General features: G+C 33.1%; 1 protein-coding gene and 2 long non-coding RNA genes across 4 annotated transcripts in view; 1 reads left to right on the top strand and 2 right to left on the bottom strand.

The window, feature by feature from the left end:
• Positions 1–25,185, top strand: part of LOC114325533 (splicing factor, suppressor of white-apricot homolog) — a 371,767-nt gene that overhangs the window by 78,957 nt on the left and 267,625 nt on the right. The gene's annotated exons all lie outside the window — the stretch shown is intronic.
• LOC126888240 (uncharacterized) lies at positions 6,644–8,431 on the bottom strand. Its single transcript, XR_007699470.1, has 2 exons — positions 7,906–8,431; positions 6,644–7,058 (listed from the first exon to the last, which is right to left on the bottom strand). It is a non-coding gene; the product is annotated as an uncharacterized LOC126888240 (long non-coding RNA).
• Positions 8,436–9,101, bottom strand: LOC126888245 (uncharacterized). The gene is made up of 3 exons (XR_007699472.1): positions 8,767–9,101; positions 8,550–8,708; positions 8,436–8,493 (listed from the first exon to the last, which is right to left on the bottom strand). It is a non-coding gene; the product is annotated as an uncharacterized LOC126888245 (long non-coding RNA).

Genomic DNA, 25,185 nt, shown 5'->3' with positions numbered 1-25,185 from the left:
TTTTTAAATTCACTGTATTCTTTGACTGATGTCCACCATCCCATTAATTTAAATTATTTATTAACATTAGAAAATAATGAGTTGGTATACCGACTATTGTATAAACATATTTTAGATATTAAGCTTAAATTGTAATTGTAAAATATAGAGTAAGTATTTCTTGTAAATTGTTATATGTTAAAAGAAAAAGAAAAGAAAAGAAAAGAAAAAAAAAGAAAAGAAATATAAAAAAAATAATAAAATAAAAATAAAAAAAAAAAAATAAAAAAAAAATAAAAAAAAAAAAAAAAATAATAAAAAAAAAGAAAGAAAAAATATAAAAAAGATATATAAAAAAAAAATAGGAAAAAAAAAATATAATAATTAAAAAAAATATATAAAAAAAAATATGTAGATAAAAATGAATGACGAACTTGGACAGTCCATAGTAAAATAGCTTTCGAATGAAGTAGAGGGCTAAAGAAGAATGTTGCAGTTTTTGCTGTGGAACTCTGAGAACATCATTTGGAAAAAAATTAATAAAAATATATATATATAAAAAATTATTAAAAAAAAATACAAAAATAATTATTTATTAGTAGAATTGTTTGTTATATTAGTATTAGTTTTAGGATAAGATACGAAAAAATGACTAATAAAATAAAAAATAGTAAAATTGGCGAATGGATTTAGTGTCCGCAGTCATATAAACCCAAACAAACAACAACAAAATTTCAAAGTTTGACTGTTTAGTACAATTTAATCGTACGATTTTAGAGATGCTATAGTTTAATTCAGTTACAATAATATATTTAAAATCCAAGCACATAAGATAAATTTTGATATTCAATTTGAATTCGGTCGCACAGCTTCGTAAAAAACAGCAGACTACCGAGAGGCGAGGCGAAAGTGACGAATGCCAGCGAAGCGCGCGCAGCCACAAATAGAGATACATGTGGGAAGACCTCTACAATGGAGTATTTGTCTTCTCCATTACAACGAACTGCCATCTCGCCACCTTTTTCAACACTTAGATGGAAATACAACAGGCACAATAGGATATCCGGACCGATTGGTAAGGCCCTACCTGATTGTGAAAGACTACCAGTTGTTGTTGATTTTAATCTTGTCGATTGTGACATTCAAAATGTTGAAAAGCGTATTTTTAGCAAGGACCGATTGCACTTGCTTGAGATATCAGAAGTCGTCAAGTTAGGACATTGTTCAGAAGACTTTTGTAGTATGTGATCCTGGCCCAATGTCAAAATTGGCATCGCTGAGCGGTGCAATAATGTGGTGCTAATATAGCCGTCTCTGGAACTGTGTCCACACACTTTACTTGAAGCTTCGGTCACTAGCTTAACGCATCTTTCAACTGCCTGTGTGTGGCATGGGAAAGTATCTATACTCATAACAGGCTTGAAGTCATTGCTCACATACTGTTTTATCTCTTCATTAGTCAATGTTCTTAGCAGTGGAGGTGAGTCAGTGTACTGGTGTTCCATTTGATAATTTCGTAATACTATTTAGCTTCAAAGTTTAAGTTTGGTGGTTTAGAGATTCTGATAGAGTCACTTTCAGATGTTGCTTGCTTTTCCTTCATGATACGCCTAAATCCCAGCTCTCGGATATGGTTTCCTTCATCAGTTACCATAGCCAAAAGTCAATTTTCGGGATGGGCAAAGTAAGCATTCCGTTGTAAAACGGGATCAACAACTTGAAAAAGCCCTTCTGGTAAGTACCTTGAAGATTCAGTGATTTTGTAATCTAGGCCCATCTGTGAATTTGTGGTTTATTTTTGTGGCAAACCACATATAGGCATAATATAACATTTGAGAATGAATGTGACAATCTCTCTCAGATTTTCAGAAGGGTTGGACACACTGATGTATAAACGCAAAACTCGGTTTGCAGTAGTAAGCCATTGTGACGTTGAGCTAGGATCACGTACCCACTACAAAGTCTTCTGAACAATGTCCTGACTTGATGACTTCTGATATCTCAAGCAAGTACAATTATTGGTGCTTGCTAAGAATACGCTTTTCAACTTTTGGAATCTCACAATCAATAGGATTAAAATCAATAAGTGGTAGTCTTTCACAAGCAGGTAGGGCCTTTCCAATTGGTCCGGAATATCCTATTGGGCCTGTTGTATTTTCATTTGGAAAAGGTGGTGGAATGGCAGTTCGTTGTAATGGAGAAGACAAATACTCCATTGTAGAGGTATTCCCACATGTATCTTTATTTGTGGCTGCGCGCGCTTCGCTGGCATTCGTAACTTTCGCCTCGCCTCTCGGTAGTCTGGTGTTTTTGACGAAGCTGCGCGACCGAATTCCACTTGAATATCAAAATTTATCTTGCATAAATACAAGATAAATAAAATTTATCTTGCATTTTTAAATTCATTATTGTAATTGAATTAAACTATAGCATCTCTAAAAGTCGTATGATTAAATTGTACCAAACAGTCAAACTTTGAAATTTTGCAAAAAGTACTAATTTTATTCATTTTGTATTATGTTGCCCGACCGGAAGATATGAAACAATTAAGTATATACCAATGGCAACTTTTGCGCACTATAGCGATCTGAAATAAAAAAAAAGTTTTTTTTGAACCACCCTACTGTATACATATTTTTGAAGTTAATACTTCCTTAGGCGCGATTGAGAAAAATGTCGACAGTGAATTTTTATAAAAATGACAGTATGAAGTACGTGCACACCGACAGTATGAAGTTATTTGCTAGATTTTTTAGTTTAAATTAAAGAATCGCTCGATATGAAAAGCATTGGCTAGTTTATCTTACAATGGGACGGAGCGACAACGGCGAGTGCCGGGGACGTGCGCTTTCTATTGTTTTATGGCACGTATCGTGCACGCCCCGTTCTAACATAAACCAGGTTTAAGGGTTTAACTAAAATAACTAATTTTTTTAATTTTTGGTATTGTATTAATAAAGTTTTTTGGAAAGTAGTAAAAATTAAAATTAGTTTAATATTTAAATAAAATACAAATAAACTGTTTAAAATATATTTATTTCGTTGAAAGCATTTAATAGAAGTATAACTTCTAAGGTGCATACAAAGTACACACACACATTCTTTTGTTTTTTCCTCTATTTTCATTTATTAGATACTTATTTATCACAAAGTTATTTTCTTGTGTTAATGTTATAAATTCAATACCTATTCACTGAACATTCGCTGAATGAAGGTAACAAGCGGCTATAAATACCTCCTCAATTCCACCAACCTTGTAGGCATGAACGCACTGTAACTAATGATTAAAAGATAAATGCCATGTTGCCAAAATAGTCAAATAAAATTAATCAAAACTGTAAAATAGTAATTGTTCGTTGGGCGTGAAAGAAAAAAGGCGCAACAAAACAAGTGTTCCGCGATATTTTCTCTTTGCCGGTTACAAATATGGCTACCATAAATAAAACTTTGTTTTTAGAAAACGTATTTGTAGGCGAACGTAGGTGAAATGTTAATTATTAAAGTACAAATAAATAATGTATTAGATAGTTACTTGGTTCGTTCAACTTTCTGAAAAGTTTCTATCGGTAATTATTTTAGTTGTACGTTGTACTGTATTGAAGCAGTGACATTTCGAGGATATATTCATAATTTATTAGTATCTAACTGTTTACACTATTTAATATAGCAGTTTGTTCTAGATCGATATGACGTTTTCATCGAATCTCACTAAAATATATTATAATTCAGCTTATAATGGATATTATTCGGAAACTGCTCCTTTGTGTTATCCTGTATATTATATATGTTTAATAGTCAAAGCCCGAATTTCAGGCACTCCTAGGTTTGACTAGGCAATCGTCAGGTCTGACTGACGGTTTTAATCAAAGCCCGAAATAAATTACAGTTTCGGCCTTTGACTAGTCAAACCTAGGAGAGACTAACAGCCGGTTTCCGAAAGGATGATCATCTCAAAAATTATGTAATCGATGGTTAATCGTTGATCAAATGCATTTTGATTTTCAATAACACCAGTTAAACGGGAGTTCAATAACAGTCGATCATATGATTTAACAAACGATTAATCGTTAGTTAACAGCCGATCATAAGTGTTTTGAGTTTCCGAAAGGCTGATTAACCAATTTCGCATGTCACACGGCGACCAAAAGGAACTGTCACCTAATTTGAGGTTATTGGTTGATTAAAGGGCTGTTAATGTTTATAAATAGTTGTTTTTAGTTATTAAATAGAGTTTTTTAGTTATTATATGGTTTAAATAGTTATTAAATAAAGGGTATTTTAGTGTTTAATTAAAATTATTAGTTATTTAATTATAATTTAATTTTTAAAATTAAATATAATATAGTGTAATTATGCAGTGAGCAGGTAAAGGTTGGAATAAATTCATTTTTTCATGAATGGGCAATTTTGGAAATAAATCCCGAAACAGGTCAATTTTTATTTTTAAATTACGACTTTTTGGCATATATGTCATACTAGTGACGTCACCCATCTGGGCGTAATGACGTCATCCATGATTTTTTTAAACGAGAATAGGGGCCTTGTGATAGCTCATTTGAAAGGTAATTCAATTCTCTATTCAGTAATATAAACAATAACATAATTCTTTATAGAGGCTGTCCAAAAAAAATTTTAATTAAATTTATTAACATAAAAAGAAGAATGTGTGTAATTTATCTAATTCAAAATACATTTTACTGCTATCAGAATACAGGAAAAAATGTTTATTTGACAAATAAATATTGTTTTTTGCTTAAATTCAATATTAAAGCAGGCACCCACCTACCTCTTGACACTTTGAACATTTAATTTAAGCGAAAAGCAAAGAATATTTTTCAAATAAACATTTCTTTCTGTTTTCTAAGAGCAGTAAAGTGTACTTTGAATTAAATAAATGACATACATTCTTCTTTTTATGCCAATAAATTTAATCAAAAAAATTTTTTTGGGCAGTCTGTATAAGTAATTATGTTAATGTTTATATTACTGATTAGAGAATTCAATTACCTTTCAAATGAGCGACCACACGACCCCTATTCTAATTTAGAAAAATCATCGATGACGTAATCGATGACCCAGATGGGTGACGTCACTAGTATGATAATAATGCCAAAAAGTCGTAATTTAAAAATAAAAATTGACCTGTTTCGGGATTTTTTCCCAAAATCGTCCATTCTCGAGAAAATGAATTTATTCCAACCTTTACATGCTCACTGTATATTGGGCTGCACACACATGTAGATGGTGCTACAGGGGAGCATTAGTTTAGCTCTACTTCAACATATTGTGTTAGTGTGAAAATAAAAAAATAATGTTTAATTTTAAATATTTAATTTAGAATTACTACTTACCTTTTGTTAAATAATTAAATAAAATAAGGACTCACTACATGGCAAGTAAGCAGATGCACCATCCGCAACTGTTGTATAAAGATTAGATTTGGTTGCCAATTAAATCCAACATTGGGATATGCAATATGATATCTGCTTGATATCACATACAATAGATGACATGAAGAACGTGATAAGGAAGCTGGAAGGAAAGGCAGATGAGGTTGGTCTTAAAATCATCACTAATAAGATAGTAGAGATGAGAATAGGAATAAATGAGCATGGTAAACGATACATCAATCAAGAAGAAATAAAACAGGTTAAAGAATTCTGCTACCTTGATAGTATAATAGTGGAAAAGTTGGAGTCCAGGCAAACATTAAACATAGAATAGGAAAAAGAACAACAGACAACAGACCTTTGAAATCCTCTCATATCATATCTCAACATAAATTAGCCAAAACACATTTAATAGTATCATCAAATCAATACTACTACATACACTGTGTCCGTAAAGTATGGAACAAATTCTTTTTTAGCTAAACAGAGCATTTTAAGAAATAATCCTGAAACACGTCGATTTTTGATTTTAATTTACCGTATTTTAAAACAATATTCTAATATACAGGGTGAATTACTTTCGAGTAATGACGTCACCGTCATTTTTTTTAAATGGAACACCCCCATTTTGTCTCAATTTTCGGATTACTCTAGCTGAGCTGATTCCAAAAATGTATCACATGTTGATTCAAATTGGTACAGGGTGGACAAAAATACAATAGATTTGTGTGTGTTCATACAGTAACGCGTTAGTTAAATTAACAATATTTTCAAAAATACTTATTTTATTTTTGATATTTTAATTATATTTTAATTTTAATTAATTTTTGATATTGTTTAGTTGAATATTTTAATTTATTATCAAAAATTAATTAAACTTTAATAATATGAGCATACACAAAACTATTGTATTTTTGTCCACCCTGTACCAATTTGAATCAATATGTGATACATTTTAAAACACCGTAAATTAAAATCAAAAATCGACGTGTTTCAGGATTATTTCTTAAAATGCTCTGTTTAGCTAAAAAAGAATTTGTTCCATACTTTACGGACACAGTGTATATGGGAATATGGGAGTGAGACATGAACAATATCAGAAGGAAATGCAAGGAAAAGTTTTTGTAAATAGATTCCCACAAATATTCTGAAGATGTATTGGCCCAACACCATAACAAATGAAGAATTGTGGAATGCATTAAGACAAAGAAGCAGAGGACGAAGCTAGTAGGTAATAACTCATTCTAACAGGTGGGTAAATAAACTTTGAAAAATACATTTTTTATTAATTTTATTATTTAAAGAAATTACAATTTTTATTTAAAATTACTTTATTAGGTACATACCTAACCACTATTACCTAATAATTTATTGAGTTCGAATTTTTTTATTTGAAGCTCTACTTCTAAAATTTCTTTTTTTCTTGTTGAAAAATACTATCTTACTTCTTTTCTCTAGTCTTGCTGTTTCAATTTTTTTTTGTAAAAGATACATTAAGGGTTTCGCTCCCTACATCTTTTAATTTTTTATTTTTTGAACGAGCCTGAGACATCTTGGCTGTCTTCTTGGGCAGGACAGCAGTTGTCGTGGGTGTACTGAGCAGCACAGTGGAAGTAGAGGGTACATTGGACGTCTGCTATGTGTCTTCCAATTGTAGGTAATCTACTTCCACTTGACTATCTTGTGCAACTATAAAAATAAAAAAAAATCAATTGTTTTAGATGTACCAGATAGTTTTTTCTTTATAAAAAAATCTTTCTCGAATTAGGTAGGTAGTTACTTTTATTTATCTACTTTAGCTATCTTAATAGCTAAGTTAATAATCTACCTTAATTTAGAATTGGAATAAATAATTATAATAATTAATTCATATTAATAATATTTATAGATATTAATTCTCATATTTTGAGTTTGCTTAAATTTGGTTTACAAAAGATCTTTTTTTGTTTAATGATGTTTATAGATAGGGCTATGTCTGGCTATGGGTAACCCTTGTTATCAGATTTATTATTGATCAACATAGAAATAATATCTTTAACAATCAAACTTTAAACAATAATACCTTTCAAAAAATCTTAAATTGGCTTAGAACTGTAGGATACAATATCCATTTTAGATGGAAATCTTTCAGATGCCAAAAACATTCTAGATTCACTCAAAAACTTACATCCTGATGTACGTACTTTGGAAACAATGGATAAACTTAAGTTTATCTTTAGAAAACCGGCTATACCATACCTCCCTCTTCTAATCATCCTTTTTAACAGAAGGTGGCTTCTTTCTATTGCTACATCCATAGAATACATAATAGCATTATCCGATAATAGTTTTAAATAGTTAAACTAATGTTCACTCTACTACATTTGTGAATAACGTGCTGAACAAAAAACTGTTCTAATTCAGAAGTTTTGTACAGATCAAGACCATATACAGGTTATTGTTCAGATAATATTGGAAATATTGATCAGGCTTTATATATAAATAAATTTAAAATTAGTTACCTTTATTTAAATAAATTAATAAAATAAGGACTCACCAGATGTGAAGAAACCAGATGCACTGTCACAACTGTTGGGTAAAGGTTGGATTTGATTGCCATGCCAATCAAACTCAACATTTGTGCCCCTACATCTGTGCAAGTATGTCTTTCTGAAAACAATTCATTAGTTCATTACTGATTAAGAAATGAATGGGTTAAAATCAAAGTGGTGTAAGTCATATTCTTGAAATGATGTAAGCCCTATTTTATAATCTTGATATTATATACATAGACCTCTTCAGAGAAAAAGTGGTGTGTAAGTTTTTACTGTAAATACTTACACCACTTTTCCTGATGAAAAAATGTCTATTTATCAAAGTTATAAAGCAAAACTTCCATCATTTCACAAATATGAGTTACACCTCTTTGGCGTTAACACCCTCAAATACTAAACTTCTATTGTCTCAACACTAGGTTAGTTCCCATCATGAAATTAGTTTCATTGGATTATATTTTTATAAAAATATTCCACTCAGAAATAGTGTAATTCGACTGACCTGGTGTTAAGAGCTTTAAATTTAAGTATACCGCAGTTTGGTCTCTCTTCAAATGGTCCAAAACCTTCTGCTCATTATATTTTTGAATCTGCAATGTAATTAATCCATATAGCTCTAAATCAACCGAAAGTTTTATACACTTACATTTTCCTCTGCTACTTTTCAGTGTTCAGCTACTTGGGAGTTCTGGGAAATTCAGCGCTGGCATTAAATTCCAGTGCTATTTTTTCCCAGGTTTCATTGTTTTGGTTGGTGGACATAGCATTGGTACATTATTTGTTTTCAATTATAATATGGTTGTATCTGAAAACAAAAATACAATTAGAAATTTGTTCTATAAGTTAGACAGTTTCGTACTTACTTTCCAATTACATATTTCCAACAGCAAACATTTCTCTCTCTCAGTATAATTTTTGCGTTGAGGATTTCCGTTGGTATTGCTCATTTTTAATATATTTTTTAATTTTATAAATTATGTAGTTATTTACTATGGATTGAAATTTTTTGGTTATAAAATGAAATTTTGAAGGATGACAGCCGATTGTGACAGTATCGATACCAAATCGTATGTCAGATAATCGATTTTCTACGATCATATAATTTTAAGATGATCGACGTTTGAGAAACTGGTCACTGGTTAACAGTTGATCAAATCTAACAGCTCGATTAGATGATCGAAGATTTGAATAACGTTTCGGAAACCGGCTGTAAGTTGGTCAGGCAAAGGTCGAAATTAAATTTTATGAAATCAGGGTTTGACAAGTCAAACCCCGATCAGCTATTAAAATGTCGTAATTTGTTAGATTAGGTTTAATAAAACGTCATTTTTTCATTTTAACGTTTATTATTTTTATATTTTCGTAATTAAAATAAAAAAAAAATGTATTTATTCTCACATGTTGAGGAATTATGGCATTTAAAGTTGAACAATACATTAGACCTTTTACACTTACATAATTTTGAAGAGCATTTCTTATTGCAGTACCATTTTATAAAGCCTTGTCCTCCAAATTTAGAGTCTTTTGTTCTAATTTCTCTTAGAGACAGCTTTTGCAAACAATTTAGATTACTTCTTTAGATGTGGTTTGTTGTATTTGCCAAAACAAAGAGCTCTGACGCACATACGTGCATAATTTGTAATCAGGTGGTACATGTTGTGTGCGCTGACAGCAAACTTGATGCATACTATGAAGGTTTTAAAAGAAAAGTTACATGCATGCGTTGTGCACAGACAGAAAAGATTAAAATAAATAAAGGAAAGGCGATTGAAGGTCTTCATGCCCAGGCTAACGCTATAAAACAATTAAGTGAAAAAAATTTTTCTCCAATTTCGATCGGAAAAACTGTAACAATACCTATCCCCAGCTTTGATAGAGCCAAAAGAGATGCTCGAAATATTTTGGGTATCATACAAGATAAAACAATTGACGGTTTATATAGAGTGGGTACAAAATACGGAACAATAAACACACTTTTTCCAAGAAATCAAATATGAGAATGCAAAGAGAATTTGCTCTTCAAAATTATGTAAGTGTAAAAGGTCTAACCTATTGTGCAACTCTAAATGCCATAATGTCTCAACATGTTAGAATAAATACTAATTTTTTATTTTAATTACGAAAATATAAAAATAATAAACGTTAAATTTCAAAAATGACGTTTTATTAAGCCTAATCTAACAAATTACGACATTTTAATAGCTGATCGGGGTTTGACTAGTCAAACCCCGATTTCATAAAATGAAATTCCGACCTTTGCCTGACCAACTTAGTCTCTCCTAGGTTTGACTAGTCAAAGGCCAAAACTGTAATTTATTCCGGGCTTTGACTAAGACCGTCAGTCATACCTGAGGATTGCCTAGTCAAACCTAGGAGTGCCTGAAATTCGGGCTTTGACTATAACATATATATGGAGAGGTTCAAAGTTATGGAATAAATTAATTTTTTCCAGAATAGGCCACTTTGAAGAAAAATCCCTAGACAGGTCGATGTTTATTTTTAAATTATGATTTTTTGACAAATAGGTATGTCATAATAGTGACGTCATACATTTAGGCGTGATGACGTAATCTTTTCAGTAATATAAACATCATCATTTATACAGGGTGGCCAAAAAATAATTTTTGAATTAAATTAATTGACGCAAAAAGAAGAATATATGTAATTTATTTAACTCAAATTACATTTTACTAATGTCAAAAAATATAAAAAAATGTTTATTTCATAAATAAACATTGCTATTCGCTTAAATTAAATGTCAACCAGCCACCCACCTGCCTCTTGGCAGTTTGGACATTTAATTTAAGCGAAAAGCAATGTTTATTTGCCAAATAAACATTTTTTCTCTTTTTTTACAGCAGTAAAGTGTATTTTGAGTTAAATAAATTACATACATTCTTCTTTTTGCGGCAATTAATTTATTTTAAAAATTATTTTTTGGCCACCCAGTATAGTGATGATGTTAATGATAATATAATGATGTTAATGTTTATATTACTGAATAGATAATTAAAAAATCTTTCAAATGAGCTGCCACACGACCCCTAGTCCAATTAAAAAAATTATCGATTACGTCATCACGTCCAAATCGATGACGTCACTATTGCAGAAACGATTGACGGTCATTTTAGAAAAAGGACAGAGTCAGTTGAATTAAAGGGAGACTAAATCGAGACAGAAAGGAATGTTTACTGTTACTATTCATCTTTTATTTTCATCTTATGTCCTATGAAATTTTACTCTCATAAACCTAATTTTACATTATGAAATTTACTAAATTAATCATATTTTTGCTTCAGGTGAGTGTTCACTGTAAGGTGTCTAATATAAACACTACCAGCATGTATAACTGAACCATTGGTATGTATAGAATAATCTACTTCAATTATTTGTTATATTCTTCATAGTTTTTATAATCATCTTTGCGATACAGCATTTAAATATTTTTTTCTGTAAAGCAATGCCTATACCTATATTCCCGTGGAAAAAAGTTGTGGGACAAAAAACAAAATTGCTTTCTTTCGTGTTTTTTTTGCTTTTTTTTTGAATATATTTTTGTAAAAAAATATTTTTGAAATATGTATGTGATATTTCGATAGCAAATTTAACTTGGAACAATTTTCCTGAAGACGTGTTTGTACCCTGTGCCAGGGACTAATTCGCCCCTTTCTCAAAAACGCACCCCTTTAAATGGTAGCACTCATTTGTTTCATATTTAGAGGTCCATTGAGTATATGAAACAATAAAACCCCGTTAATGTTGTAGTTCCTTTCTAAAATACATAATCCTATCCTAAGAGCAACATGCATATAAAACGACTGAAAATAAGAACAAAAACGAAGTTAGAAAAAAAAAATAAAAAGAATATGCTCATTCCCATAAAGATTTATAAAACCCATTATCCTTATCCAAGGTTAATATTTTATCCTTCATAATTATTAAAAAATAAAAATAGTTGTTCAATTGAAACAAGAAACCTTATTTAACGAGTCATTAGACACCCATGGTCATTCATTAAAAACTTAATTATATAGTCAAACAGGTGTCGCGCTATTTCTATGTCAATATTAATTGGATCTCAATTTAGACATTTATCAATGCTGTCATTCATTTTACTTTAAACTCTAATAAATTTTATCCCCGTTTTCTCTCCGTTTATTTCCTTGTTCATCCATAATTTCCATTGGTCATTGCGCCTTTCTTATTCTGATTTCTTGTTATTCTTGTTATTTCTGACATTCTTGTTATTTTTTTAGAGTTGCCAGTCATTTTCTACATGTCAATAATTATCAAAAAATCACAAATTACACACATCGGAATTATTTGGAGATATTTTATATTACCATAAAAATAACAAAAAAATAATTTAGGCAGTTATTTATATTACTGCAAATTATCAATGTTTTACAACATTTGTGTTAGGTAACAAAAAATACAAAAATGATAATCACCTTGTTATCCCATCAACAGGATCTGACTAGTTACAGACTGAACTTCAAATGTAGGACTTAAGGTGATACAGTAGCTATCAACAGGTAGCAAAAACGCGTTCCAAGATTGCGGCTGTAATTTTGAATATTTTTTCGAGATATTTGGCACACGTATTCGTAATATAATAAAGAATGGCGGTACAGAGCCCAATTTGAAAAATATATTAATATGTGGAAATTACTCTGTAATTAAATACAATATTAAAAAAACGAGCTTGTACCGCCATTAAGAAGAACAAAAAAATACACTTTCTTCAAATAAACTTTTTTATCCGATGCCTAGATTTTGTGTCATTTTGGAACTACTAAAATTTTTTATTTCATTAGTATGTAGTTCCAAAATGACACAAAATCTAGGCATCGGATAAAAAAGTTTATTTGAAGAAAGTGTATTTTTTTGTTCTTCTTAATGGCGGTACAGGCTCGTTTTTTTAATATTGTATTTAATTACAGAGTAATTTCCACATATTAATATATTCAAAATATCTCGAAAAAATATTCAAAATTACAGCCGCAATCTTGGAACGCGTTTTCGCTACCTGTTGATCGCTACTGTTTCCTCTTAACATAACCCCCAGAAGTCAAAAATCATGACATTTACCAGAAGGAGGAATTTAGAGAAATTTAGGGTCCTCTAAACTTAAATAGTACAAAAGTTTTGGACCACGAGCTAGCAACGTCGGAAAAACAAGTATTTAAGACAACTGGTTCTTTAATATATTATTCCCTATGCTTCTTCGAACACCGTACCGGCCATCTGCTACTGATGATTATAATTGCCAGACATTTCTGTGGTTTAAAAAGTAATGACAAAAAAATTTTTCGTCTTAAAATAATTTTTTTAAATTAAATGTACAGGGTGATTGATTGGTGTGATAAAGCTCAGTAGATCCGCTATAGTAATAGATAGCAATAAAAGTTAATAACAAAAATTGTAGCCAACTGTGAGCTTCACATTACAAAATTAGTTAGAATGTTACAGGGTGTTCGATAACATAGTGGCAGACCAAATTTATGTTTTTTTAAATGGAACTCCCCATATTTTATTTTATATTCGAAATCCTCCTAACTTCCCCATCACAAAAATATAAAGGTTTGTTATGTTATATAGGGCTTTTACAAAGTTATAACCAATTTTCTATGAAAACCGTAACAAGTTCAGCTCCCTGTATAAATAAAAATAAGCACAACGGCAATGGTTTATGCCATATTTTTTTTGATTGTGAACATTTTTAAGAATTGTTGATATTGCTAATTTTCTTTATATCGAATACAGGGTGAGTCAAAACGCAAGTACATTCTTTTCTCAGAAATTTTAAATGGAACACCTTGTATTTTATATCACTATCGAAAATTACCATTACCGTACTTTAATTTTTGTATATTCACTATGTATAAATTTGTTAGTTTTCGAGATATTTTCATTTTTCAGAGCAAGTTATTAATTAGGGTGTCTATTTAAAATTTCTGAGAAAATAATGTACTTGCCTTTTGTCTCACCCTGTATTCGATATAAAGAAAATTAGCAATATCAACCATTTATATACATTTTGACAATCAACAAAAAAATATCGCACTAATAAACTGTTCCTGTTTGCTTACTTTTATTTATACAGGGAGCTGAACTTATTACCATTTTCATATAACCTTGGTTATAACTTTGTAAATACCCTGTATAACATAACAAATCTTTATATTTTTGTGATGGAGAAGTTAAGAAGATTTCAAATACAAAATTAAATATAGGGTGTTTCATTTAAAAAAACAAAAGTTTGGTCTGCCACTACATTATGTAACATTCTAACTAATTTTGTAATATGAAGCTCAAAGTTGGCTACAATTTTTGTTATTAACTTTTATTTCTATCCATTACTACAGCGGATCTACTAAGCTTCAGTAATCAGTATATAGAAAGTACCAAGAGAAGATAAATAAGTTAATGGTAACCAGTGGCACTCATGGAAAATGTGGGTTTTAAATCGAGATAATATAATATGTTATATTCGATTATAATATGGTGCTAAAGAACACTATGGATCAGTGGTATGGTGGCTAAAGTTGCAGCCAAAAAGGGCCATCCTCAAACTGAGCAACAGGCCCTTGCTTGCCGCGGAATCACAGGGACTATGAAGGGCACACCACCGCCAGCCACGGAAACCTTACTCGACCTCGATCCTTTAAATAAAATTATAAGGGAGAAGGCGAGAACTGGATGTTGTAGACTGCGAGAAAACCTGTGCAATGTATCGGTAGGTAATACGCAGGCATTGTGACAGTTTCTCTTTTACTTCTTCAAAACTTTTGCCTTGAGTTTGAGCATATATTGCAAGATCGTCAATATAGAGGAAGTGTTTGGTTTCAGTCATCGTGAGTTGGTCGTTTGTATATCTATTGAAAAGCATTGGTAATCATCTAGTCCTATTTTGTACAAGATGAATAAGCCTATGGAACTTCTTCAAGGTGACTATTTTAGTGTTTGTTTATGTTTCTCTAAACAAGTTGAACATTATATGTAGATACTTAAGCGTAAATCAGAATAAAGCAAGGTGGAGATACGCTCATGTCACTATTAAATAGGTTGAAGTTTCACATGTCTATACACAAAAATTCCGAAAATAAAAAAATGTAGTTACGTTTGTGTGATCTTAAACCCCCGACAAGTACATAATATGTACATCGCTTTAATTTGTTGTAAGTTGACTTAAGGTTTATAACAATTGCTAAGATATTGATCTTGCCAGTGAAATAAAATTAACCCGTTACTCGATGACATAACTTCTTTCTTCTCTCGAGTGTTTGTAACTTAATGTTTGGATGATTTTTTTACTACAGGTTCCAACAGCACTCCAAAAGAGTAACTGTTTCAAAACTTTGGCTAATGTGATCAATCTATCATTGCATGAACCCACATTGCTATCGCTTATAGAACTGCTAAACCACTTAGATTATTGCCGAATGGAAACAAGTTTGAGAACACAATTGGAGCATTTTAGAATTTCAGTGGCATTTATCCCAATTAATGTGGCACACATTTTTCAACTTGTCAAAATGTACAGCACAGTTTAGTAAATATTCAGATGAAGATATCAATAAAATATTAATTAAATTTATTTATAGATACAGTTTTATTCATGAAATAATCTTACCGAAGTACACTCCAGCGCTTAAAATTCCGATTTGTGTTCCCCTGGTGACTATTTGACATTAGATGCAGAACTAAAAGTTTATTATGGTTCATTTTCTTCAATGGTTCAATGTGACAGTTGTCAAAACTAGGAAACTCATTGTAAATAAACTAGAAACAATCTACTTAATGATATTCCCACTATAATAATCTAGGTAGAAAATTATCGGTATAATAATAATCTGATTGGACAGAATTAAACACGTGATGAAAAATCTTACTACACGATTGGAAATTAAAATCATTAAAAAATAATCTAGCCACCTCCATTTTTTATTGCAGATTTGGATTCCTTGGGTAAAAAGACTTTTATTCGAGACATTTTTTCGAATTATGGAAAGATGGTGCTATAATCGAGGTCCGGACAAATAATCCCGGACAAAAAATCCCCACAAATTATCCCTGGACAAAAAATCCCCGGACAAAAAATCCCCACAAAATATCCCGGACAAATAATCCCCACAATTTTTTTTTGGACAAAATGTCCCCACAAAAAATCCCGGACAAAAAATCCCCAAGAAATATTTGCTGCCGAATAGTTCGTTAAAAGTTTTCCCGAAATTTTAACAAATTTCGAATTCCAATTCCATGCTGAAAACTTCATATTTTACATGACAAAAGAGTGTGAGTTTTTTCAAAAATTGTGGAAAATATGGGGAAGAGCTAAGGCCCCGTTTTCATGACAGGCGCTTAACGCGCGTTTTGATAACGCGCGATTACAACTACATACATTTTACTAAAGACCGTTCACATGCTAACGCGCGTTTTAGGTCATTAAGACGCGCGTTGGCATTTGGCATGTGAACGTAAAGTAAAATGTATGTAGTCGTAATCGCGCGTTAAGCGCCTGTCATGAAAACGGGGCCATATCTTCCACGATTTTTGAAAAAACTCACCCTTTTTGTCATGCTGTTCTGAAGTTATTTCCTTGTATAATTTAAAGTTTTCAGCATGGAATTGTAATTCGAAATTTGTTAAAATTTCAGGAAAATTTTTAGAGAACTATTCGACAGCAAATATTTCTTGGGGATTTTTTGTCCGGGATTGTTTGTGGGGATATTTTGTCCAAAAAAATTGTGGGGATTATTTGTCCGGGATTTTTTGTGGGGATTTTTTGTCCGCGGATTATTTGTCCCATAATATCATAGCTTCTATGTGGGGAGCTTCTATCATAGCTTTTTTTGTGGGGATTTTTTGTCCGGGGATTATTTGTCCTATATCATAACTTCATGTCCTATATCATAGCTTCAACATATCTTTTTTTGGTTTTAGATTTTAGGACCTAATCTTCACAACCCAATAGGTCCCAAATGAGGCTTTAGTAACTGCAAATTTAGCATCCAAGCCTCCCCTACTAGTTTTGCTTGCAAATTTTGATAATGGAATATTAAATCTTCATGGTTTTCGTTTACTACTTTGGCTTTCGGTGTCATATACGGTACTGCACGATAAATAGCCTTTTCAAGTGAACCACCTACAATTTCCATGTGAGCGTAGAGTTATTGGTTATTGGTATAAGTATTACAGATTTGTTTGAACCTCATTATTAAAGACAGAAACGAGGTAAATAACTGAAAACATAAAATACCTTTGACAGCAAAACTAATAGCCTCATGAACAGATTACCGTGGGATATTTATTTACAATGTAATAAAACTTTGAATGTTTGCGTGGCTTCCAGACATAATAAATCCTTTGTCTGTCTGCACCAGGGCAACTGCCGTTAAATCGTTGAATAGAGGTCAAATGTGAGTAAATTCAATGTAGTTATTCTTACCAAAGAGTTGATAATCAATTGTAGATCGGGGTCAATGTATCTCATACACAATTGGAATAGGACAAATGCGGGAAATCGTTACCGAATCAACGGGTGTTTCTTATTGTAAAAACGCATGTATCAATGATTTGGTAAATTGGCTGTTATTTTGATATGCTGATTTTGAATCTTTGTATACTCTACTAGGGCGGTCCGATAAGTACTGAGCCTACAAAAGAAAAAGAAAAATTTTGTGAAAAGTGGTGATTTATTATCTGAACATCGTCCCCATTTAGCTCGATACACTTGATCCAGCGATGCTGGATGCTGATGATGTAGTGTTAATAGGAAATAGTGAAAGAGACTTAGAACAAAAACTGGAACAGTGGAGGAAAGCTCTGGAGGAAAAAGGTTTAAAACTTAGTAGGACAAAAACAGAGTATTTGGAATGTTCATTTAAAGATGGAGTTACTACAAATAAAATGGTATCTTTGGATGATGAAATTATTGTGAAAAGCAATAGTTTTAAGTACCTAGGATCGGTATTACAGAGTAATGGAGAAATAGATGGAGATGCATGCAGTAGAATGAGGGCTGGATGGATGAAGTGGAAAGAAGCGAGTGGTGTGTTGTGTGACAGAAAAATTCCAATGAAGCTGAAGGGAAAATTCTATAAAACAGCCATAAGACCGGCTATGATTTACGGAACTGAATGTTGGGCAGTGAAAAAGAAAGAGGAACAACGAATGCATGTGGCGGAAATGAGAATGCTTAGATGGATGAGTGGAGTGACAAAGAAGGATAAAATTAGAAATGAGTATATTAGGGGAAGTCTAGGTGTGGCACCAATTGATGCCAAAATGAGAGAGCATAGGTTAAGATGGTTTGGTCATGTTCAACGTCGAGACGTTAATCACCTAATATGAAGAATAGCTGAAGTGCAGATTCCTGGAAGGAGTAGGAGAGGAAAACCAAAGAAGACCTGGGGGGAGACGATAAGGCAGGACATGTTGGTAAAGGGGATTAACATTGATATGACCCAAGATAAAATTGTGTGGAGAAATGAAATTAGGGAAGCTGACCCCGCATAAAATACGTTTTCTCGAGATCGGTAGAGTAGTCTTCCTTGACAGCGATGACCTCCTCATTCGACTTAAATTTCTGCGAGCCGAGTGACTTTTTCAAGTTTGGAAACAAAAAGAAGTCATGCAGGGTCAAAAATGAAGAATACGGTGGATGGGACAGCAGTTCGAAGCCCAATTCGACCAATTTGACCATGATAACGATGGAGAATGGAGGTGTATTCCGGTGCGTTGTCAGGGTAGAAGAGTGTTATTCTTCGTCAAACGGGGCCGTTTTTTCTGAAATTCGGCGTCGAATCTATCCAATAATTCGGTATAGTAGAGTCCTGTGACCGTTTTGCCCTTTTCCAGGAAGTCCATATAAGTCACGCCTTGTGAATCCCATAAAACGGTGCCATCACCTTTCCGGGTGATAGGAGAGTCTTCGCCTTCTTTGGAGCACGTTCGCTGGTTAACGTCCACTGTTTCATCCACTGTTGCATCGGATGGTGAGGCTAAGTACTTATCGGACCAACTATGTAGGATTTCTCTATTGTCTTGTGTATGTACAATTACACGTTTAAAAATAGATACAGATAGATCGAAAAACGGCCCCATTTGAAGAAAAAGAAAGTGCTATTTCATAGAGACAACGCACCGTGCCACCGTATTCACCAGATATGGCTCCCAGCGACTACCACCTGTTCGCTGACCTCAAGAGGATGCTCGCTGGAAAGAAATTTAGCACAATGAAGAGGTAATCGCCGAAACTGTGGCTTATTTTGAGGCTATGTTGAATAATAAAATCAAATTTTATCAAAAAAAAAATTCTTTCTATGTTAGCCTACGAACTTTTCAGCCCAACGACTATATACACCTAATAAATTAGATTGAAGCTGTAAGTACCTAATAATTATTGTACTGCGAAAATTAAATTAATATGTGCTGGTGCAATCGTAACCATACCTTAACACCGCTGCCACTATATTATATTCAGTCACTTTCGTATGGTGCCACTACAAAAAGATCCCCCTATTTAATTCCACAGTCAATTGAAAAATGTTACGAACACGATATCGACTTACACATCCTTTTCATAGATTTCAAGCAAGTCTTTGACAGCTTCACAAGACCCGACCTAATAGAAGACATGAAAAACCTAGATATACCAATGAAACTTATCAAACTTACGAAAATGACAATGGAAGGATCGACTGCAGCAATAATTACAGATAACGGTATCACCAATAATATAGAAATAGCAAGTGGAGTACGACAAGGTGACTCTCTATCAACGTCATTATTTAAGTCGCAACAGAAGGAACAATAAGAGCTACAGAAATGGAAGGTATAATAATTATAACATCGACGTCGCAACTTGTGGCGTATGCTGACGGCATAGCATTAATTAGCAGAAACCTGAACAGTTTAAAGGAAGAATTTTCGAAGTTATGCAAGAAGCATCCAAAAGGGGTTTAGAAATAAATTAAAGCAAAACAAAATACCTAATATGCTCAAGAAAAAATCCAGTTAATGTGACAAGTTTAAATATTGGTGAATATGAGTTTGAAACGGTAGAACACTTTAAATATCTTGGAGTCTCATTTAATGGAACTAATGATAGAAGCATCGTAATCAGTGAAAGAATCCAGGCAGGAAACAGAGCCTACTGGTAATACAATAACTTCCTCAAAGATAAGAAGCTTACTCAGAATACTAAACTGAAAATTTACAAAGCAGCAATTAGACCAGTAATCACATATGGTGCTGAAGTAATGTGTCTGGCCCAGAAAGAGGAAGAAAAATTGAGGATCCTAGAGAGGAAAATAATTCTGAGGATAGCAGGCCCACTAAACTTAGGTAATAATGAATTTAGAAAACTCATGAACCACGAAGTAAGAGGACTTCTGAAAGGAGAAGACATCGTCAGATTTATCAAGGCACAGAGACTCAGATGGATGGGACATATAGAAAGGAGAAATCTAGAAGCCGTCATTAAGAAAATTTACAAATGGAGACCTGTATCAGGCAGACCACTAGGAAGACCCAAAACTAGATGGGAGAACCAGATAATCGAGGACCTTAAGAAGATGGGAGTCAGAGAATGGGTAACCATAAGAAAAAACAGGAACGAATGGAGAAAAATTCTAGAAGATGCCAAGTCACACAACCAATTGTAAAACGAAAATGTTAATGCGGATTGATTCACCGCGACAAACGAATCGGAAGAGCCCAAAGAGGGCGGCAATCACTCCGCTAGGAGTGTGGATGCCATGATGATGAATACGATGGTAATATTGTCTCAGTCCTCTCCTGACCTTCATATCTGATTCTTCCTCATGTAACGTATGAAACTCAAAATAATTGTGAAATACAATTCAGTCCTATAATGAAGTATCAACTCTTTTGTTTATTGTAGTTGCAGATATGGTGAGACGGATAATAATATTATGCATCAATGGTAGGCTGTCCAAAAAAGGAACAAAAAAAGTGCCGCCCTGAAATTGAGCAAGGCACTTTTTTAGGCTTTTAAATTACAGGGGCTTTGAGGAACATATTAACAACAGCTATCAAGGCCCTACTGGATATCCGTCCTCTGCACAGCATGGTAATGGAGAATGCGATTAAATATACAGTTGAGTCCGAGTCCAGGGTTCTTTACCCGTGCGTTATCATTTAAAACATACGAAATCAGTCGGAAATTTACTCCACGCAACAGCAAAAACGTCACAAATTGTTTTATTGTACTTAAAATCTAAAAACATCCCCAAGCGTCTTTTCGATGTACTGAGTCTACTAGTGCGTTCATAAACCTGTGTTTTTACTTAATAACAGGTGGGAGCTGGTTTGTCTTTAGTTTCATGAGTGGAAGATGGAAGAGAATGATGATAGATAAAAAGTATGTGTTTTATCTCGCCAGGTATTAATGACGCACGGGTAAAGAATCGTGGACTCAACTGGAGGTACTACGAGAAAACCTGAGTAACCTTTTAGGTGGACCTCCATAGGACCCTTTTAAGTGGACATCCTTAAACTTGTGGACTTTTGGGTATATACAAGAATTCTGAAAATATCATGGACAGAACACGTCACAAACAAAGAGGTTCTGAGAAAGATGGATAATCAAAACCAGAAAATTGGAGTATCTCGAACATATTACACGTGGAGAGAGATATAAACTTACGTTAGATAAAAATGGACCTCCGCCTACTACACCTGTGAGGCAGAAGAACCATTCAACTCAGGCTGTATCCTGGCACACAGACGAGATGGGTCTAAAATACACGAGAATCGGGTGCAGGAGGTTATATTATTGGCGAAAATTTAAACATTTCTATTCTATTCAGAGAGTAAACCTCTGCATCCCCGACAGCTTTTAGGAATCTGGCATTTTGCAAGAGAATTCAATAGCAGGGCTTTTGAACTCAAACTGTTGAATATATTATGCGCAAATAGTTAAGCAACTGTGGAGCAGTTACAAAGCACTTTGCTCTGGAGCCGGACTTAGAGTAGTGCAAAAAAGGCACTACTAAGGTGCACTACTACACTAGGGTCTGCCACCAGATAAGAGCAGGTCTGAACTCAACATTACTACCACTGAGAAAGTATACCCGGTCAACCACATGGCAAAAAGTATACCTGGTTGGACTACATGTTCGTATACCTGAGTATGTAGGAAGAATTTTTAAAGATTTTACCACTTTCTATAAAATACATATGTACTTATAGTCAAATGTTCAGAACAAAATATTTTTCTTTAGGTGGTTGAATGCTGGTTCGAGTATTTTTCATTGCGCCTGGTAGCTGTGGCTACTTATAATAGGTTTGTTCGTAGTACGATCAGCAACCATTGCCAACCATTAGACGCATGCGCAGTTAACAGTTAACGATGCGCAGTTAATAGTTAGTATTCGTAGACTACAAACGCGCAAGCGTCTGATGGTTGGCACCGGTTGCTGCTCGTACTACAAACAAACGTAATGAAATTACCAACTATAATATAACAATAATTATTATTTAAAATAACTATTATTTTTATTAATAATTTAAGGTATGTTTTCTTCTTAATTTAGACGGTCTATTTATTCTGCGGAATATGCTTTCATGCAAAATAGCTTTCCAGTCTATTCCCACTTTCGATGTCATCAATTCCACATGTATTTCTGATTTTCTGGTTCCTTAGTCTATCCGTAATAATCTAGTCCGCCATTATTCTCATAGTTTTAATTTTAAAGGATCTTAATATACTTTTGGTTCGATTTTTAACTGTTCTGGTTTCAACACCGTACGTGACTCATGACTCATGTCATACCTTACTCTCTGTATGATATGTGCCTTAGTCTCTGCTATAAGTATTTATTTCTCCAGATAATTTTTCTCCAACAGCCCCGCCCCATATCGCTGCAACTTTATTTATTATTTTTTTCTTCCCTGTGTCCGTGTGATCCAGAAGATCTTCGTTATCACTGAAGCTGAATCTTATTGTGTTTGCTGCCCATTATTGTTTCCTACACCCAGTCTAGAATTTTTGTAACCTGTAGAAGTTTGTACAGGTCTTTTGTTTGGTGTGCCGTTAATATACCAGGACATGCTCTAGGTTGGCCATATAGTTTTTTTGCGGTCCAGCATCCCGCAGTCGCATAATACATGACGTGTTACAGTTTCTGTTTCCTTATCGCAAAGTTTGCAGTTAAGGTCTCCATTGTAAAGCCCATTTTATTTAAAATTTATCTTACTGGTGCATGGCCTGTTACTGTTCTCAGTTTGTTTCTGCCCATATGGAGTAATCAGTTATGGAGCAATCAGTTCCTCTGTTATTTTTGTACATGGCCCACCAATGAATATTTCCCCATGTGTTTATTTTGGGATTCTCTCTCAATATCGCTCATGACAAGTTGATCTGCTTTTTCGTTACGTTCTTCTAGTTCGTTCTTCATTTATTTGATGTTTTATTTTTCTTACGGGATCACGAATAGAGGTATGCCGTGCCAAATATTGGCCCTTCATTCCTATCTGAATGCTTTTCAAATTATTAACGATTTTACATCGCCAAATATCTTTGTGTTATAGTCGTACTTTTATGCAGTTTGGTAAGAATTAATAATAGTCATAAAATATGTAATGAAATTAAAAATATATTTTTATAACAAAATGTATTTTGTTGGGACAAATCATAACATACATAAACATAATTTAAAATATATCATCATTGATGTTCAAGACCACACGTGTCGCAGATTTCTGCTTATCAGCTTGCACGAGTTGGTTTAAAACGTACATAAAGACGGAATTTTGTAAAGTTTGCTAAACGATCGTGTTAATCTTCACCCAAACTTCTACATGACGATTATCATCATGTTTTGGCTTTCATTTTGACCCACTTCCTATCATATGTGTTTATAGTGTGCGTTGCCAGTAGGTAACTACTTACTGACGGGCCCACCTTTTTTTAATTAATTTAGTGCTTATCTTATAAATTAGCCGTAGGGTTATCGTGTATAGGTGTAAATACGGCTGAAAAGTGTTTTAGCCTAGTAGCCTAGTAATCAAGTTCTTTAGGATGTGTAATAATTTTGTAGTACCTACAGTACTAAGCTTTAAGAAATAAAACTGTCATACAAGTCTCTTGTTTATGATTCTAATTCAGTGATACGCAACCTGCGGCCCGCGGGCCGCATGCAGCCCTCAAGCGTTTTTTATTCGGCCCGAAGGCTAACTAAAGGGCCCTGTGATCAAATGATTTGTCAAATTTCACGTGTTTTCAAATTATTTGATAGTGTGCCGATGTGTTTGAGGTGTATTTGGGCGTAAGGCACACAATTTAATGACTTTAATTTTAAATTATATTGAACTTTTTAAGAACTCTGAATAAAAAGCAAGGTATTATTAACTTTAATAATAAATTATTAAAGTTAATGAACAAATACTCATTTTTAAAATATTCAATATTATTTACTACATTGCAACGACCCATTTAGTAATCACAAGAAAAATTCAGGTCCGGATTAACGAACTTTTTTTTTAAATAATTGTGACCTTGAAACAACACCCTGTATTTTAAAATTTTCAAAATTCGTCTGAACATTTGAAAAGGGCACAAAAAACTAAGTTTAATTTATTTTAAAAGTTCGAGTTCTTAAAAATTTCGACATAATTTCAAAATTAAAGTCATTGATTTGTCTGCGCAAAAAATGGAAGCTCCATTAAAGCTCTTTTCAAATGTGCAAACGGGTTTTGAAAATTTCAATATACAGGATGTTGTTTCAAGGTCACAATGGATTTATAATTTTGTTTAATCCGGACCTGGATCTTTCTTGTGATTAGTAGTTGGGTGGTTTGGGTTCTAAATGTGACATATGTGTACCCAATATCAAAAAAATATACAAAGTGGTTCTAAAGTTATGGGTAAAGAAAGAAATGGGCAAAATCGATAAAACACCCTGTAACTCCGTTATAAAGTCGGTGGAGCAATAAATTTAGTATGACTAGAACCGCCTCATTTACCTCTATTCACCATTCAAGTATTTCTGTTTCCCAATGAAACACTCTGTATACTACTTCATCTTGATTGCGGCCCGCAAGCTGTGGCAATAGTTACTATGTGGCCCAGGAAAGAAAAAGGTTGAGTATCGCTGTTCTAATTGAATCGCTTATTTCAAGTCACATTTTGGCGATTTTGAGTTTATTACACCAACATGTAGATACTTCTGTGTGTTACGCACAATTTAATTCAGAATACACCTAAGTCCCGTAAGTATAGTTGATTTTATATCGATTTGAAATATTAGGTG

Source organism: Diabrotica virgifera, chromosome 1 (assembly GCF_917563875.1).
Source record: "Diabrotica virgifera virgifera chromosome 1, PGI_DIABVI_V3a".
Classification (NCBI taxonomy): domain Eukaryota; kingdom Metazoa; phylum Arthropoda; class Insecta; order Coleoptera; family Chrysomelidae; genus Diabrotica; species Diabrotica virgifera.
Note: the sequence above shows the minus strand (reverse complement) of the source record. Positions and strands in the feature narration are given on the sequence as shown.